The sequence below is a fragment of the Zophobas morio genome, unplaced genomic scaffold (genome assembly GCF_036711695.1).
Source record: "Zophobas morio isolate AGI-343-1 ecotype UQ-CSIRO unplaced genomic scaffold, CSIRO_AGI_Zmor_V1 ptg000026l, whole genome shotgun sequence".
NCBI lineage: Eukaryota > Metazoa > Arthropoda > Insecta > Coleoptera > Tenebrionidae > Zophobas > Zophobas morio.
In genome coordinates this window covers 5900791-5920369 of record NW_026972131.1, presented here as the reverse complement: position 1 = coordinate 5920369, position 19579 = coordinate 5900791, and the positions used below count along the sequence as shown (strand labels likewise).

General features: G+C 33.8%; 1 protein-coding gene across 2 annotated transcripts in view; it reads left to right on the top strand.

The window, feature by feature from the left end:
* Nucleotides 1-19579, top strand: part of LOC135136108 (nephrin) — a 669732-nt gene that overhangs the window by 452902 nt on the left and 197251 nt on the right. The gene's annotated exons all lie outside the window — the stretch shown is intronic.

The following is a 19579-nucleotide window of genomic DNA, read 5'->3' as shown; positions in this document are numbered from 1 at the left end:
ATAATTAATCAATCTTCCATTGTTTGCATCTTTATTGGGAGGCACTTCAGCATTCCCACAATTTAAACGTGTACCTAGTCGTATTTGCTTAATTGATAATTAATTTCAAACAATAAGTTCATCTAGGATTGTTATCTCTAACTGGATAAACTTCGTTTCAAATTTGCAAAATATTTGGTTTGCTGGTTGATAGTGTTGAATTCAATATTTATACACTCAAACGCTCTAATTGGTTCGTCCTTTTTTATTATTGACAAAGTTTTAGCTACACCTATGTGTTTCATACGACAACCAGTATAGTAGTTTTTAATACAACAGACTTGTCACATAAGAGTTCATAATTGTTCAGAATAAAATTAGAGTGTAACAGTTTTGTTTCAGCATTTATTCTGTAATGTTCAAGATTCGAATATTACTAACACTGACTAATATAAACAGAATATATCGCAACAAATAAAATAAATTTTCACGTACAGAATCCGGATCGATCAAACAAAGCAATAAAATTTTACGACGTTTGAGTATGCATAGGAAAACAAAGGGCTATAAAATTTTTGGAAATGAAGTTAGCATTTGTGTATACAGGGTGGCTGTAAGTGGTACATAAAATATTCATCAAGTGCAGTATTATCTGTAGGTACAACTCATTTTCCTGACAACGTCATCTTATTAAACCTGAAATTAACAACAACGTCATTGCGAAAAATATGATAAAAGTGTATAATTTTTTAGTTGGTACACAGTTATACAGGTTGTATAAACTCCTTAACTTATACGTGTTAGATACTTTGAAAATAATAAGGATTTGTTCTTTAGATCTTCTGATGTGCTGTGAATTAAGAAATGCAGTGTCATACCATAGATTAATATACATAGATGCGACATACAGGCTGATTTTGCAAAACCACCCTTATTGACACTGGAGTCCCCAACCGCCAAAAACAAGCGTCGCCTGAGAACTTGTTTGATCTACAGACCAGACCGCGCTCAAGCCAATGTCGACTCTAAGCGACTCAGAAGCGATTTGGTTCGTTTGGACTATAATTTCTGCGGGAAATACTTGTTTGGTCGGTTTTTATAACGACTAAGTGAATATTTTTGTACATATTTAGATGATTTTACATATTTTGTTTAACTAAGAATTAATTCTTTATTTGTGTTTTATACTACCAAAACGTCTTAAACTAAGAATATTGTTGAAATCGTAATAACCCAATGGATTTTTTTCGGGAAAATGTTTCGGAAACACTGTTCTATTTTGTATGAATTTTTAAATGTTTTTAGTGACAATTTTTGTGGTTGTTTTCGATACACTGTATGATATTAACGGTGAGAAAAAAAAATGAAAAATTAAAATAATTGAAAATTCGAAAATTCGAGAAATCCAATAATCGAAAAATCGACACCTTAAAAAATCGTAAAACTGAAACATTGAAAAATCGAAATATCGAAGAACTGAAAATCGAAAAATGAAACATCAGAAAATCGAAAAAATATAAAATTGAAAAATCTAAAATTTAAAAACCGAATAACGAAAAATCGAGAAATCGAAACTCGAAAATTTAAAAAATCGGTTAACTGAAAAATCGAAACATCAAAAAGCTGGAAAATCGAAAAACCGATAAATCGAAAAATCAAAAGAACAAGAAGTCGTGGAGTCGAAAAGTCGAACAATTAAGAAACCGAAATAGGCCAAAATCGAAAAATCGAAAAGTTAAAAATTGAACAATTTATCAATTGAGAAATTGACAATCAAAATATCGAAAAATCCAAATCTCGATAAATCGAGAAATCAAAAAACTTAAATTTCGAAAAATTGAAAACTTGAGAGATTGAAAGATCAAAAGAACGAGAAATCGAAAACTGATGAAGTCAAAAAATCGAAAAATGGACAAACAAAAAGTTAAAAGCTGAAAAATTAGAAAAGCGGAAAAATCAAAAAACGAAAAAATTGAAAACTGGAAAAGCTGAGAAACCGAAATAGGCCAATATAAAAAATTGAAAAACTGATAAATCGAAAACCTGAACAATCAAATCTCGATAAATCGGGAATGAAAATTTAACAAATCGAAAAATTGAAAAACAGATCACATAAAACCAGGAAGTCGAAAAATCGAAAGATTAAGAAATATTGAAAAATTAAAATATCAAAAGATTGAAAAATCTAAAATTTAAAAATCCAAAAACTGAAAAACCGAAAAAGTAAAAAGGTAGACACATTAAAAAATCCAGAAGTCAAAAATAGAAGAGCCGAAGAATTGAAATATTGAAAAATCCTAATACTGAAAAATCTAAAAACTGAAAAATCGAAAAATCAAAAAAGTGAAGTGGAAAAATAGAAACCTTAATAAAATCGATAAATTGAAAAATCAAAAACCCGAAAAATCAAAAAATTAAAGTATTGAAGAAAACATCGATTAATTGAAAAATCGACAAATTGAGAGTTTATGAAAGTCAAATTTGAAAAATTAAAAAATCGAAAATTTGACAAAATGACAATTGAAAAACAGAAAATCTAAAACCGGGTCGAAAAATCAAAAGATTAAGAAATCAAAACATTTGAAAAATTCGAAAACTTGAAAAATTCAAATATCGAAGAACTGAACTAAAAAATCGGGAAATCGAAAAATTTGAAATTTTAAAAATTACAAAATCTAAAATTTAAATTCGAAAAATTGAAAAATCTAAAAAGTAAAATAATCGACACATCGAAAAATCTAGGAGTCAAAAATCTAAATCTCGAAGAATCGAAATATTGCAAAAACCCAAAACTGAGATATCGAAAAACTGAAAACGAAAGATAAACTGAGAATCTAATAAGCTGAACAATCCGAAAACTGAAATATCCAAAAGTCGAAAAATTGTGCAATCGAAAAATCCAAAAAGTGAAGTCGAAAAATCAAAACCTTAAAAAAACTAAAAAATGAAAAATCGAAAAATTAAAGAATTGAAGAACAGGAATATCGAAACCCTCGAATGTTAATAAATGGGAAAAATCAAAACATCGATTAATTGTAAAATCGAAAAATTGACAGTTTATAAATGCCAAATTTGAAAAATTGAGAAATCGAAAATTTGAAAAAACGACAATTGAAAAACAGAACATCTAAAACCGGGAAGTCGAAAATTCGAAACATTTGAAAAATTGAAATATGGAAGAGCTGAAATGAAAAATCGTGAAATCGAAAAATCTAAAATTTTAAATATTGAAAAATTAAAAGAGCAAAAAATTGAGAAATTAAAATTTAAAAATCGAAAAAGTAAAAAGTCAACCCATCGAAAAATCCAAAAGTCAAAAATGGAAAAGTCGAAGAACAGAAATATTGCAAAATCCCAAAACTGAAATATCGAAAAACTGAAAAATGAAAAAAAAAACTGAAAAACCCCAAAATTGGATTATCCAAAAACTGAGAAATTAAAAAATTAAAAAATTGAGAAATCGAAAAATAAAGAAAGTGAAGTTGAAAAATCGAGACCTGAAAAAATAGAAAAATTGAAAAACCAAAAAACCTGAAAAATCAGTCAATTGAAAAATTGACAAATAAATAGTTTATAAAAGTCAAAAATTGAAAAATCGAAATATTTAAAAATCGTAAAATTGAAGAGAAAAACTGAAAACCGAGAAATTGAAAAATTGAGAAATTGTAAAATCCAAACATTTAATAGTAAATTGGAGTAAACTGAAAAGTCCTCAAACTAAACTTTCAAAAACTGAGAATTCGAAATTTGAAACAGCAAGAAATTATGTTCGAAACCGTTTAGGATGTGTATCAGATCACGAAACGTTTAGAGTTGACATTGGCCTGAGTGCGCTCTGGTCTGTAGATCAAACAAGTTCTCTGACAATGAACTGTAATTCGTGTGAGCTGAATTAAAGTGAAGGAAATAGTAAGCAGCTTGTAATATTCTGGTAAATCTAGTGTCGAAAATAAAACGCGTCGTTAAAAATATTATGACATTTTTTCCATTGTAGTTAATTCTATTCCTAATTAGAAACAAACACTGTTGCCAACATAAGTCGAGGAGTCCTCAACCGTCATTTAATTTAAACTATGAGGCTTCTCTACGTTCTCTGGTCATACTTCCTCTTATCCTTTGGTGCTGACTAGAACGACCTCTAGGATGTTCCAAATCGTTATCTATTATGTTTTCCTTTCAACGACGTGGTACATTATATCCGTCAATTGGCTATTTTCCAAGTTTTCTATCTTTGCAGCCTCGTAGGATAGCATTTAGTCGATCGAAAATCTGAATCTGTGTTAATTATAACCAACACAACCTTGGTAATCGGATTTTTATCTTAGATGTTTGTTATAAATTTTAATTGGTTTCACTTTTTGCAAGTATCAGCAATCGCCCGGTATATACATGCTCTACAGTCGTTTGGTTTAATCCGTGACCCAACAAAACATTGAATCACTATTGGAATTCGTTCGGCCGAATTTAAAAGAGGGACATGTTGCCATCGTATTTAGAATTTTATTCTAGTGGAACACAAAGAGGCTTAGGTGATTTTGTAAAAAATCTATAGCATCAGTTTAATTAATTAGGGTTTTGAATGCTATTGTTGGCTTACAAGAATTTTATGGTGCGAAAGACCGACCTCCATTTCGAATAACCATTCGCTTTCAGACTGAGGGAAAACGGTTATAGTGTTTTCGTAAGGGCATCTAGCGAGTTATCGGGTCCGCCATCTCTTAACTTGTCCATATTACCTCTTTCGGGGCATTCAATTCACTCGGCAAAGCCACTTCGGCTGTGCCAATCTCCAATCCTATTATTACTGGATAGATATGCAATGACAAAGATTTCAAACGATTGAATATCTAGATTTTCCAAGTTATCTTATCTCTTTGGCTCAAGTTGTCTGGAAGATGCGTAGTAATTTTTTTTTATTAGTTTTAATTGAAAGTAATTTTGTTTTGTTGTTTTAATGAACACGTAATGCAATTATGCGAGATGGAAGCGAAGTAAAAACTTTCGCTGTCAAAGCAAGGGCTTTGATGGAATTAAGCCGATATGAAAGAGAGCAGAAAGGAGGTAGGAAGGTAAGTAAATTAAAGAGAGAGTGCGATCATCTCTAAATAATTCATTAGGCCGATAATAGATTGCGGTGGTATCAGAGTTGTCGTCTGGGATTACAGAATGATGCGAAAAGACGTGTAATCCTGTGAGAAGTCCCTTGCGGTGTCATTACACTGAAAGTCATGTTAACTCCTCTCTAACTCAATTACGGAATACAGTACGAAGGAATTTAATGGTATTATGGCACAGTTGACGATATTGATTGAAATAATTTCATTAACTCTAATATGTTTATCTAAAGTGTTCCAACAACAAACAACTCATTATTTCGCACCCGTTGCAAACCCAATAGCTTTACCTACTTACTACATCATCATCGGATAGCTCACCAACCAGAAGCCAAACCATTAGGAAAAATTTATCAGCCTGTTGGTGCAATAATTTAAGCAGGAATCCGCGCTACAAATCTGCAAGTCTCCGATTTTATGATTTTCCATAAATCTTCTTGTAAGAGCATCGGAAATTGGGGTCGCTGCGTAATAAAAAATCGCTACGAAGGTGTGTTCCTACCACACATTCCAGTCAAGGGAAACAAGACAGGGTGAGCAGAGTCCTTGTGTTTCAGTATTATTAAAACTAGAAAATCCGGGCTGTCTCTGCCACGAACTAACAAAAGGCAATCTCGCGTGAGTCTTAAAAGGGTTTAAACTCTGTAGATGGAAGTGCTTTCACAAAATTAAAAATTTAATTTGAAATTTTCGGGTAGCGGCATAGGATTTGCGAGCTAATTCATTTTTTAGGTATCTGCTTTAGGTTTACGACAGGGAATATACGCGAATTGTAAACTTCAAAATAATTCAACAATCTGCCAAGTCGGCGGTTTTGTACTATGTACTACAACTCGTGAAGCGAGGCTTGCTGTCAAATTTAAAACTGTCAAAAAATTATTTTTATCAATGACGTAATAACGTAAATATGATTTAAATTCTGACTGAAATATTATCAAAATTCCATATGTTATTTTTCAGGTTCTTTCAAAATACGTATTGTGTCTATAAATGTGTGTAACTTAAATGGGTTTTGCGACCAAAACTTGCTGCTTCTTAAAAACAATGAATGCTTTTGTGGTTATAATACACTTCCACACAAAATTAACGCACCACTTTGAAAATTACTCATAGATTTTTGTAAGTTTTGCATTATTTCACAATTCTTAAGGTGTACGTAGAACCAAAATTGATAATAGAAGAAAAGCATTTATTATGTTGAAACATTATATTGTCAATCGTTTAAATAAATCTTTCAAATAAATATAACGAATTTGAAAAATTTGGTTAAATACGAATGGTGTGTAAATTTCGTGGGGAAGTACAATTGTTATATAAACTTTGTTATTAAAATGTGTGCCCATCCCTTGCAAATTCCAGTTAATTCGCCTAAAATTAAAATCTTATCCATTACACAATAATAATAATCTCAATTGGGAAACACAAGAGTTTAATTCATGTTTAAACGAAAAACCACACCGTAGATAAAAAATATTCCTTAAACGGCGGTCACAGCAGGGAAGGCCTCAGCTTAATCTTTTTTCAAGACTACGAAAATACTTACACATGTTTAACCCTAGTAAAGAAAAAAAATTATAGGAATTGGGATAAATAATAACAAGGAGATAACATGCAGCGTGTTATTGAAAGGTACGTAGAAAATAAAACCGGCAATTTGTCTCGAAGTATGGGTGCTAAAAGTTAAAAAAGTTCAGGTAAAAGTGTTTTCCTTTTAGAGATAGAAATTATTAAAATTTATGTCCAAATTCGTTGTACGCCTCTGATAAAAAGATCACCTTTCGTTTCTATAGCAACATTTAGTCTTGACAAAAGTTTTATTGTTATAGTTGCTAGGATTTACTAAAATAAATTACTTTTACCTATTTATCCTTCAGTAGCCTTGGCTGTGATCGTCTAACAAAATGGAATACTACGTTGTGTTTTTTGTTAAATGGCGGGATGCGTTCAGATGCAAATGTTGGACCCCAAGGTTGGAATAAAACTAAATAAAACACCAAATTTATGGAGGACACAAAATTATTTATTCCTACATCGACAAAAAAAGAAAAAAAAGCTGCGTGCAAGGGTGACTCGTGACTTGCCCTCAGGCTGCCCAGAGGGCGCCGATTCGCAATCGCTCTTCAGCTCCCAAAAAAAAAAAACTTTGGATGACTTAGAATGAAATCAAATTAAACGTTCTGAATCAATGCAAATATTTGAATATCACATATTTAATAAAAACAAAGCAAAATCTGGATTAAAGTAACTGGATGCAAATACACAAGTTAATACAGACGTGTGGCGGCAAATTTAAAATTATGGCAGCCAACAAGAGCACAACAAAAATACCCATAAGGGGTTTCTAGTACAATTGGAGCTTGGGGCTTCGGTCGTGGCTGTTCTCCCCCACGACGGTATTAAAATCTGTCGCAAGCCTACCGCAAAACAATTCTCTATTACGAACAAGCCATACGTGCAGTTGGGTCCCGGCTATCACGAAGCCAACAGCGTTACGTCATCTCGACCGCTCCTGAATTCTATTCTAACCTGCATCTTTTCTGTAGGTGGCGCGATAAATCCCGCCAGCTCAACTAAGAACCGCGCACTCCTTTTTTGTCACGTTTTTCTGTAACATTTAAGATCAATTCCATTTTAAATGTTCAATTTCTATGACTCTGATATTAACGACAACTGAACAAGTGTGAAAGTTTCAAAAGAGCAATAAACAACATTTAAATTCACCATACAACCTTGTGAAATTTTAACCAACAAATAATTCTTATGTGAGATTACAATTGGACATCTGATACTTTATATGATGAAAACATTAATCAACAAAATATTTATAGAACAAAAAAAATTCACCAAAGATTTATAAAAACAAAAGATCTGTTGTGAAATAAACTTGTGCAGATAAAATATTACGTGAGGTTAGAAACTGCAGAGCATGAAAGGTTACGATCAATTTAAATTATACAACAAAGAAAATTCCTGAGGTTGAGATAGAGAAATATTGTCTCAGGTGAAAAATTGCAAAGCTAACAAATTTACATGAGATTAATATTTGCCACAACGATTCAAACATAGAATTTACATTATGTTATAATGTGTGTTGATCCAAGTGATTTGTTACTTAGAAGAATTAGCTTTGACAGTTTATACTACCGTGAACTGCTTAGCCCAAACAAAACACATGATAAATAAACACAAAAATATCCAGTCAGCATTGCGGGGAATAAGGGTCTCGATGATGTAAATTTTAACGTTGCGTTGTGAGGAAATGCGTCGGTGATGTAATGATGATAACGATGATAACTGCCTAAGGGAAGAAATTATTTTAACCTCCCCGCTAGTTCACGATATTACGCATTTTGTTAATTTAACTGCCGTTAATGAATATTAGCGATCTTGTGTGAAGAATTAAGAAGTGTTATAATGTAACACTTAAATATTAGCATCCAGAAACCTCATTGACAACTTGTAAACAAAAGGTGTTATCCTGACGTTAAATTGTGTTAGAACCAGTGAATGATTAAAATCCTAACCTGATCGGTGAATTTACAAACAATAAAACAAATTTACAACATGTGTAGCGTCGGTCAGAAATTAGCACTTTTTCCGATTAGAAAATCGCAAGAATTAGCTGAGCGTATTGGGGAAAACTGTGACGTCATCGCTACGATTAATTTTCGTTAAACAAAGGCTTCCTCCCTTTTATTAACTACCAAGCCAACTAATTTAACCTAGCTAACTTACAGCGTCCTTTTCACCATGGTCACACAACACCCAGCTACCAACTATCCCCGAGCGCTAACGTGCACATGGTTGCCTATGTTTAACGATTTTTTGATTGACTTTTTTCAAATTCAAATTATTCAAATGTGATTTTGCGCCGCTGTTAATTAATTTCAGCGCGAAAATTTCATACAAATTCGTTCACCACAATATTATTTAGGATTGTTAAGGCATGATTCGAACAATAGAACTCAAGTGATTATAAAATTTTATTAGGACCCAAAAATAGTGAGGTTAGTATACCTACTTGTTCGAGGTGGCCCCTGGGCCCCACCAGACAGGTGCCATCCTCCGATGTTAATCACATTAGTGTTGGACTCGAGCGGATAGTGAAAAAGTACTCGATGGTGGTCTCCCTTCAGGGACATTTTAGAGACGAAGGGCTGGAAAGGCGTGAGCTCGGACTGCCAGGTTTTTCACTACTCAATGTTGTTTAAACCGAATTAATCGCTTGATTACCATTTAATTCTTTATGGTAAAACTTGTTTGACTTCGTGGAAACCAGTGAACCTAGAATATTTGCTTTTTAAAAATTTAACTGAATGAAAATGGCATCAAAATCTTACATCCCCAGTAGCAGGCAATATTTTTGTAATATTTATACAAGATTGTTATAACATTAATTCTTGATCAAATATTACAAATATTTATATAACATTCATTTTATATTTATAAATTTATTTATGAATTTCAACATATATTACATCTGTATTAAATATCTTTTTACCAAGAGAGGGTTTTTATTGAAGCATTATTAAAAATTGAGTTGAGAAAATACCAGTTATTGTGAAATTGAAACTATTCGAAATCTCGCTTTGCATACTATTAACTGCTCATTAAAAAGTAATAATTTTTTTATCTAATAAAATTTATACAAATTTGAATTCTCCCAAATTTCATTATTTTAGTTTTTTTTCATTTCCAAGATGTTTTGGTCACACCATAACAGCAAATTGTCCACTTCTTTTTTTTTGTAAATGAAAACAATCTGCTATCGAGTTTATAACACAATGTTTATATCATCTACGTATATAAAGGCTCTGCGCTTAAGATTGTCTAGTATCGACATTATCGAAAAAAATAGAATAGTAAAGGTTCCAAATTTGAGCCTTATACAATGTCTTGGCCACCCTGAAAATTTTCCGAGTTACGACCATTGTATTCAACGTACTGAACTCTGTTGGTAATTATTATTAATTTCAATAACATAATTAATTCATCAAAAATCCCAAAAGTGTGAATTCAAATAAATTAGACGGTGTTGATTTTCCTTTGCCAAACCGCGCTACTAAGGTATTTTATCATATTGGTTACATTTAATTGCATATACAGGGTTTTTATAAATGATTTTAAAGGCGTATTTCGACATGGATTTCAAAAATCCCGCTTTGCTGAAATTATGCCTCATTATGACGGTTTGCACTTGTCATTAATGCCATTTGTAACCTGTCATTTAAAGTCGTCGTTTTTATTGTTTTAACGTTTGTCAAGTGTGAATTACAGCAATCGTTGATCCAAGCTCAAAACAACAAAACACGAAGGAAGGAAGCGAAGACCATGAAAATGGTTTATTCTCTTGAATAAGCGCTTTCACTGTTATGTCTTGTTATCGCAATGGGACATGCGTAAACGAAGAGTATGTGTATTCTGTAACCACTTGAAAGCAAGAGTATCTAGCCAAATACCGTGATTTAATAATTCAAGAAACATCGTTAGAGGCTCACCGTAGAGATGTAGTCAATAAATTTGTTCCAACTGGCAGTGTCAACAAAGGCAAATCTCGTGGAAGACCTTTAGTATCTGAGGAAGTTGTCGATGATTTGAGATGACCTGGGCAGAATCCGCGAACATCTTTGACAAAATTTCCTCAGCAATCAGGATTTCCTGTTGCAACATGAAATAGAACATGTGCCTCGAACAAAATGGTGAACATTTTCAACATTTACCGTGATGTTTAATGGTTTAATTTGTTTCTTTTTATTGTCATGAATTAGTATTATTTTTTAAAAAGGTGTGAAGTATTTAGGCAAGGAGTTATACAGATGCATGTGGTATTCGTCGTGCGGCCTTGGCTATTTAGTAAGGTTCAAAATGAGAGGCGGCACGTGTTCATCACCTTCTTCGAAAGAGAACGATAGGTTTTAATATTCCTTTGTCTCTAGACTTAAGACTTATTCTATATGTTTTATAATTAAGTTAAATATATAGCATATAGGTAAAGTAAAATACACTATATCTCAACGAAAGTGCAAGATATGGAAGGAGTGGACGAATTTTATTGAAACTTCGACGACTCAATCTTATAAAATGTTTAGCATTTGGATCGTTTCAGTCAACAAATAAAATAACTAACTTAATAATGAGTGACATCACTACGATTATTGAAACTTGTAACTCGTATATCTGGTTGAAATCTCCCAGGTTATCTGTAGTTGTTGACGAAGTTCCTCCAAGGTATTCGGTGGACGACTTCCCGATGCAGACATACCTCAAGCATATCCTATACATGTTCAATTGGGTTTAAACCCGGAGAACTGGCGGCTAATGCAGTATTTTGACAGAAAGTTCACTGATACAAGATAAGGTAACAACATAGGCACGTGGTCAATGTAACGACGAGCACTTAAAGTTCCCGGGATGAACACTAGAGATGACCGGTTTCCAGTATACATTGCATCCCATATTATCACTCCTGGTGTTTTGTCAACGTATAGAGACTGAATGGAATTACAATCAACGTTTAATGCGACTTGATAGCATACACTACCATGTAATGAAGAATTAATTAACGACATTCTACAGTCTTTACACCGTCAATTTATTATTTGGGCAACGTTAAAAATGCGCAACGTCCGTACTATAGTCTGTAATATATCCTGGAACACAACCAACACATATGTAGGTAGTTGGACGTTAATTAAACCCTTGTAATCTTTACCGAGTAAGCAAGGCACTAATTTTATCTTGATCTCCTCATTATTAAACTTTTCCACTGAAGAATTTAATCTGTCGTGTTTACCAGCCGCTTTTTATTGTCCCGTTCAACTGTCGTCCTCTAGTCAGGCAACCTGCTGAAACTAATTAATTGGAATTAATCAGAATATTAACGGCTTACCAAAAAGGCATCGTAATTGAAAACGAAGGTCTCCAGCGGCGTACTTGTCACGCAATTGGTCGAACATCCCCATGGGGTAATTATCAGGACGAAACCCCCGTTCCAGCCTATTCCGTTGTGTGCGCGTCACTGCACTTTACATACAACGCATTAAATCAGTCGTTTGGTCAGCAGCAGTGGTGATGCCTCTTGCCACATATCGTGTTCCCTACACACGTTTCTGTCCACTCGTGTGTGCTTCAGATCATATCCGCCTAACAAACAATTTTTTGCGTCATGGACTTTGATAAAAAATGTCAGAAATTGCCGCCCTAATAAAAGGCAACGTGCCAGGAGGATAATTAAAAAAGTAGGAATTGACTTTTTTCATCCACTATACCAAAATTATGGCTACCGACTTTAGACATCTCTGTTGAAACTAATTAAGGAAATTAAGATTTCATTAGGACTTTTCATTATTTAGTGAGACTGGTTTTCAAAAGATTAGTATTTTGTTTAGTACCATAACGAAACAAAAACATCGTATTACATTCGAAAAAAAAAGTGTGGGCGAAGTTTTTTTCTTGATTTTAAAATAAAGTCTCTCGAGGTTAGCTACTTATGAACGCAATTAGTAGGTGAAAAACAAAGCATTACATAATGGTGCATAGAAATTATATTGCAATTGTGTTACATGCTCCCATGATCGTAAGTAATTGTATTATGTTGTGTTGTAGCGCATTCTGGTTTACGTACCAAATTATTGAAAGCGCTTCTACCAAATACGTTTTACCTAAATAATATCGACAAATAATGAATTTAATATTGGGAAAGCTGATAAAATGCATTATTAGGTTTTATTTTAGATCGGACTGGGTAGATATTGTTCAAATGATTTTTATCTACGAAATCGATATTTCAAAAGCTCTGTTAATTAATACTGCTTTATCACCTAACATCAAAGCTCAAATTATATATAACATGTCCACATGTTGCGGTAACATATTTATATGTGTCCATAAGTCAATTTTGATTTTTAAGCATTAAAAAAAAGCGTTAAACAATATCACAACCAATTCTGTCTGAAGGAATTTTTGACACCAAAAATTCTTCCTATATAATGGTAAATTTTAAAACCTTGTAAAACCAAATAACAATCAGTGTAAATTTTCGTTACTATTTCTACAAAAAAGAAAATTGACTTAACTCATTTAATAACCCATTTTTTAGATAACAGATCTTTTTTGTAAGCCACAAGAGAATATTTACTAACGTGGCAGTATTATTTTTCTCTACCAAATAACGACAATTTAATGTTGTGCGTAATTACGATATTATCTACAACAAAAAATGTCACTGATAAAACGAGTATATGTATTTTAGCGTTTAAGCTTTCCATGCACATGTAGATATAAAGAGCTGAGAGGAAACGTTCATAGAAATGAGGAGAAGCGAGGAGAATATTAAAAGTCTAGAGTGGAGCTTATTCACTTTAATTCAAGTGCACAGCAATGAAATTGCGCTGTCTAAACAACTCATATTACTAAAATGTGGTCGTGAAATGGACATTATAGTACCACAATTACTATACATTTAATGGGCTATGAAAACTGTATTGACTGCAGCTTCGAATTTGTGGTTAAGCACGAGAAATCAAAATTAATGGTGCCATAAAATGCATGAAAGACATCATTCTTGCAAATACTGACTAGATAATCGTTATTCTTTAACGTTTTCAGTTAGTAAGATATAAAAAAAATCTCTGCACGTATATTACAGTATTTGCTTTACAATTAACCAGACATATTCGACGAAGCGTTAAGCAAATACATTAACATTTTTATATAATAGTCTGAGAGAAAGAATTCCGGCTGCAAGTGTTAAAAGGTGATTACTTTGTGAAAGAATGTTCATAATATTCTCTAAAAATTGTTTGCGACGATGTCCTTAAGGACTCAGCGACAAGAGAGAAGGTAAACCTGAGGAATTTACCTGGCGTTTGTATCAGATTTCATAAATGAAATTCCAGTGGCTATTGATTCTGCTTCACGACCACCTTAAATGGAAAGTTTTCCGGCAAAAAGCTTTAAAACAAAAATTAATGAGTAAGTAATTTCGAACAGCAACCGACGAAAATCTCTACAATTAGAAACAGAAGTTGGCCACTTCCACGAAGAGTCTTGAAAGCTCATTCACTTTTTTCAATTAGTTTCTTAAGCAGTACAGAAAATTAAAATCTCCACAATTTGTCGTAAAGAAAATTATAAATAACACCGAGGAAGAAATATTTCTACTTTTCGGTGCTTTGATGTTTCTTTGTGCGTTCTAAAAGGGCATTCCATAAATAAGTTTTACTGGTCTCGTTCACAGTAATTCGTCTAAGAGATAACAAAATATGCGATGTATATAAATTTATTAAATTTGATGTACACGGTATCCTACTAGCAAAAAGATTACACGTTCCTGTGAATTATGGAAAAACTTCCTCTACACGGTCTAATAGAATTCACCTAGGGTTACAATTTAAGCTATTTTGAAATATGTAACGTATTTCGTTTGAAAATGATACACCACAGTTGCATTTTTTTTTAAAGATAACTTATGTCCTTTTAAAGATTTAGATTACTTTTAAAAAAGGAAAACAGTGAATGAATTCAAAACATACGTCTTTACTAAATCTACAATTGGGTCTAATTTGATTGGATACTCTAGCCCTTTAGCATCCCTAATGAAGACAGAATACAAGTTTTTCTACAAAATTAATAAAATATTTCCTTTAGAATATAATGCTGAACACACTGAAAATAAAAAAAAAAATCACCAAAAAATTCCCGACCACGTTCTTAAGAGAAAATTGAAGTTCCCTGTCAAAGCAACAATTTACTTTTAACGTACGCCAAATAAAAATCTGTTTACCCGTTCTCTGTTCTTGTCAAATTTTGTCATCGAATTTGTTCTTTAATATGCGGACATAATGTATCAGATAAACATGTTATGACTTACGCAAGCATTCTCTACGATAAAACCGCGCATTCTTGTTTCGTTTATTTAGTATCAGGAATTTTTTGTGTTCTGCGCTTGAACTGAATCACAAAGATTATAAAAAGGTATTAGATTGGCGGCTCTGATTGGACGCAACGTACGTGTTACCACACAAGGTATATTTCAAATTAATTCTAACTGAATCCTGTGAATATTTCCTTTGTTCGGTTGCAAGCGTATTTAAATCAGTCAACACTGTTTAATGAAATGGATGACATTTCTGAGAGATCCCTGATTGCTTCGCCTCCTAACATCTATCAACAAAGACAGATTGTTTTGAATGGATGTATTGTAAATTTGCGCTCCCGTATTCCAGCAAGTGCCTGTTTGTTGTTCCACTCTCATCATAATCGATTATGACAAATACCATTTTGCTCATCCTCTTTAGTATTGAATCTCTCTTGAATCGGGGCATCAATTGCTTGTCGAGCTTTTTTCCGGGAGGAAAAAGTGGAATGTGTTGCTCATTTAACATTTATTTTTATAATAGAGCCTCGAGAGCAGCGATTTTAGCCTGTACGAGACACTCTATTTCCCGAGATAGCTGTATTGGCAACATATTATTGATGCACAGCAGAAAGAGAGAAGTGGACCCTGCTCTTGACATAAGTTATGTTTCAATATTTGAATCTTGATGTAAACAAAGTTAAAGTGAATTCAATCAGCGGCCATTGTTGATACTGTGAATCAAAGTCGTAAAGTGTCATATCTGCAAAAGGGTAACCTCCCCTGACCCTATTATGGCTATGGATAGATTTATATTTAATCAAGTCAGCGGAAATTTTGTTGTGCGCGTTAACCTGTTATCTTTTGTAACACGCAGGAAATAGTAATGTAATTTTGGGGTGGTGTTACTAAAATAATAATGTAGCGATGTTGACATAGACGAAATTTATCAATATTTTAATAAATGGACACAACCGAGGGTGAATACTGAATACGGAAAGCAGGATAGATTTCTTTATGTCTTTTGGAGCAGACAAGGAGTATTTAATACAAAGGGTGCAAGAACTTTGTGATTTCCAAGATATTTTAAGGTGTTTGTAATATATTAGATTATTATGGTGAAACAGATAAGTATGTTTAACAGGGGTAGTTGTGCATATTTTGTTTTTGTGCATTCTGTTGTAGGTTTGTGATTAATTTTCATGTCTTTCTAATTACATTTATTAACCAAGAGTGGTCGAGAAAAGAAACAACACGACTTTACTAAACTGCAGTTAGTTTTTTTCTAACACGTCATATTATATACATGCTAGATGACTATATTAATACGCGTTGATGATTTACATATATTCGAATCAGTATATCAGTAACAAAATATCACCATGTCAACGAATTACATGAATTTCCGTTTAGTACATTAATGTTTATGGTCAATTGACCACTTACTAATCGAATTCATCAACTCATATTTGTTCAAACAAATGAATTTCAATAATCATAGAATGTTTCCAAATGCATTGATCTCATTACCAAAATCGCAACAAAAGCTAGTATATGTACCTAAGTATCAGCATCGCTTTACTCATGATTATTTCTAACTTATTAGGTTGTTTAAATGACTGGACTATTAGAATTTTGCCCGCGTTTGAACATTAGACGTTAGAGGAAAATAGACTCTTCTGTATTGAGGTTCTGAGAGAAGTGCCTCAGGGCTGCGTTTTGGGTCCCCTGTTGTTTCCGCCATATGTCGTTGATTTACCGTCTCACATATCTACAATGTTCACTATGTTCGCCGATGTTACAAAACAATATGCTGATCCTTTTACCCACTATAATCAGCTTTATACGGAGCTAATTTGTTTTTGGTGATATTATCTCACAACTTAATCCACCTCAATAAACTTTTCTTTCTGGAATCCAATTCCCTGCACTGTCAGCAAATTAGATCGTACTTATATAAGATCCCCCTATTTTGTCAAAGACATAAATATTCTAGAGCGGGTACAAAGACGAGTCCGTAATCCTCTCTTTCATCATCTATGAAGAACGTTTAGCTATTACGAGGTCGCCGACGTTGCACAATAGACGACCTTATTCTAAAAATGTATGTGGATTTGGCCGATATTAACTTTTTTGAACTCTTTAAAACTCCGCAGCTCCTTGAAACCGAGTTCAGGACTCTACCGGGACAACACTTTTGGGATAACCGGTGCGGCAAATGTCTACCTGACTCTAATTCCGTTTATTTCTTGTGGGAAATCCATCGGAAAACAAATATCTCGATCATAGAAAATTTTCGAAGACAATTTGGCAAAATCAGAATCTTTCAAGAAATTCTACAAGTACATAAGGTCATCCTTTTCAAAGTTGGTATTCCATTACTAAGAAAACCCCTTTGTATATCTAGCAAAGAAACAGCGGATCTCCTTGCAGAAGAATTCCACTCCAACTACAGCCTGGAAACTTATGGACCATTTTTAGAGACTATCGTTTCAAACAAAAATTCCTTGTCGACCATAACTACTACAGAGGCAGCGATAAAAGAATCCCTAAAAGAAATAGCTACACGACAGGTTATCAACGCCTGCATCGAGGAAATTACCACCCACATATTTTGAATCCCCAAACCTTCATTTGAGGAAGCAACACTTCCCTGTCAGTGGTTAACAGCCAACCTAACGCCAATCTACAAAAAAAGGAGACAAATTTGCCCTAAAAAATTTCCAACAAAGAACTCGATTATACACATATATTAATATATAAACAAATGTTGATATTTTTACTACACGAAAAGATTATTTCCGACTGTCAACATGGATATCTACCTGGACGTTCAACGATTACCAACATGCTAGTCTGTGTCAATGGCTCGACATTAGCTTTAGATTCTGAACAACCATTGGATATCGCATATTTAGATTTCTCTAAGGATCCCCAAAGAGCGTCTTTTCTTTAAACTTCAATCTGCAAGTATAAGAGGTAAACTCTGTAAACTGGATTCGGGCATTCCTTTCCAACCGTATATTTAAAGTAAGAGTGGAGTCCCCCAAGGCTCAATTCTGGGTCCTATTCTCTTCTTAGTTTTTACATGGGACATTCCCAAGTTAATCCATTCCAATATCGCCATGTTTGCCGGCGACATTAAGCTTTATTCCAGTCCACTCAAAGACCCTGATAAATTACAGTTAAACCAAGATAAATGCACCATACTTCGTCTTGGCAAAACAACCCTTGTGTCAACTATGAAATAAATGACACCACCATAAAAGTTGTGGCAGAACAAGTCGATCTTGGAATCACAATAACCAGCGGTTTATCCTGGTCATCGCACATCAACAAAATATGTCACATAGCCAACAAGATATTGTACCTAATTGGTAAGACATCGAGATCTGCGAAGAAACTTAATACCACCTGCGTAAGATCCGTGTTGGAATTTGGAGGTCCATTATGGTGCTGTAGTCGTTTGAGCGGTAAGAACCGACTGAAAGTTACGCAACGTCGAGCCACCAGGTTGTCCTTTGGAACGAATAGGCCCTCATACGAAGATAAACTTAGGCTATGGAACCTATCCACATTTGAGCAAAGAAACAAAAGAGGCGACATGATAATTACTTTTAGAATTCTTTATGGTCACTTTCCAGTTGATTTACAAATATTGTTTACAATTAATGACGATGCACGTCTTCGAGCCCACCCCCTGAAGCTCAAAAAAGGAAAATTCAAAACTTCCATCCGCCAGACTTTTCTCCCAAACAGAATCTTTGACACAACAACGTCCCCCGACAAAAAAATAACCTTGACATTAATTAACAAAGCTAATTTCCCCACCATTGCGTTGGAGATTAATAAAATGAACTCTATCAGTTGAGATATCTCTCGCTAGTTTCGGCCAACTCACTCACTTTTATTCTGTCTGTCGGCCAAAATCATACTATGAACTTTATCAAAAATTTCCGGTATGACAGCAATTTTTGATCGTCCAAGATGTGATGCGCACTACGAATTGCAATTTTCTCTTCTTTAAATTAAAAATCACTGGACATCCTAGAATTGTACGTAGACTGTCGCACGGTGAACATCGGCTCCCTACATTGAAAGCGATATCGATCACGAATTATTATAAATTAGCCTGCTGTGATCATGGGAAAGCCAACAACTCGGGCAAATCAAACCTCAAGTGCTGAATGTGTAATGATCAATGTGAGTGATCTTCAAAAAATGATCCAGAACATCGTAACAGAATCCGTCAAAATACTGCTGGTCCAAATCAGTGACCTATCCAGTGAGATTAAGAGTCTAAAGCAACTCCGTCATCTTGATGTGAGCAATACAGGCAGCAAAGTTTCGACAGAAGAATATCCGACCATCACGGATTTTGAAAGTGACAATGAAGATTATGTGTCAAGCGATTCAGGGTCATCGAATCAGACGGTAATCAGAGAATTTCCAAAAGAAAAAAACAAGGCAACAGAGATAAAAAGAAGTGCCGCAAAAAAGCGCAATGAACAGCGAAAAGTGAACAAAACGACAGCACGTAAAACAGTCGTCAGAGGCTGCCACGATTCAGAAAATCAAACATCAAGTTTCAATGCAGCAGCACGACGCGCATGGATCTATGTCGGTAGGA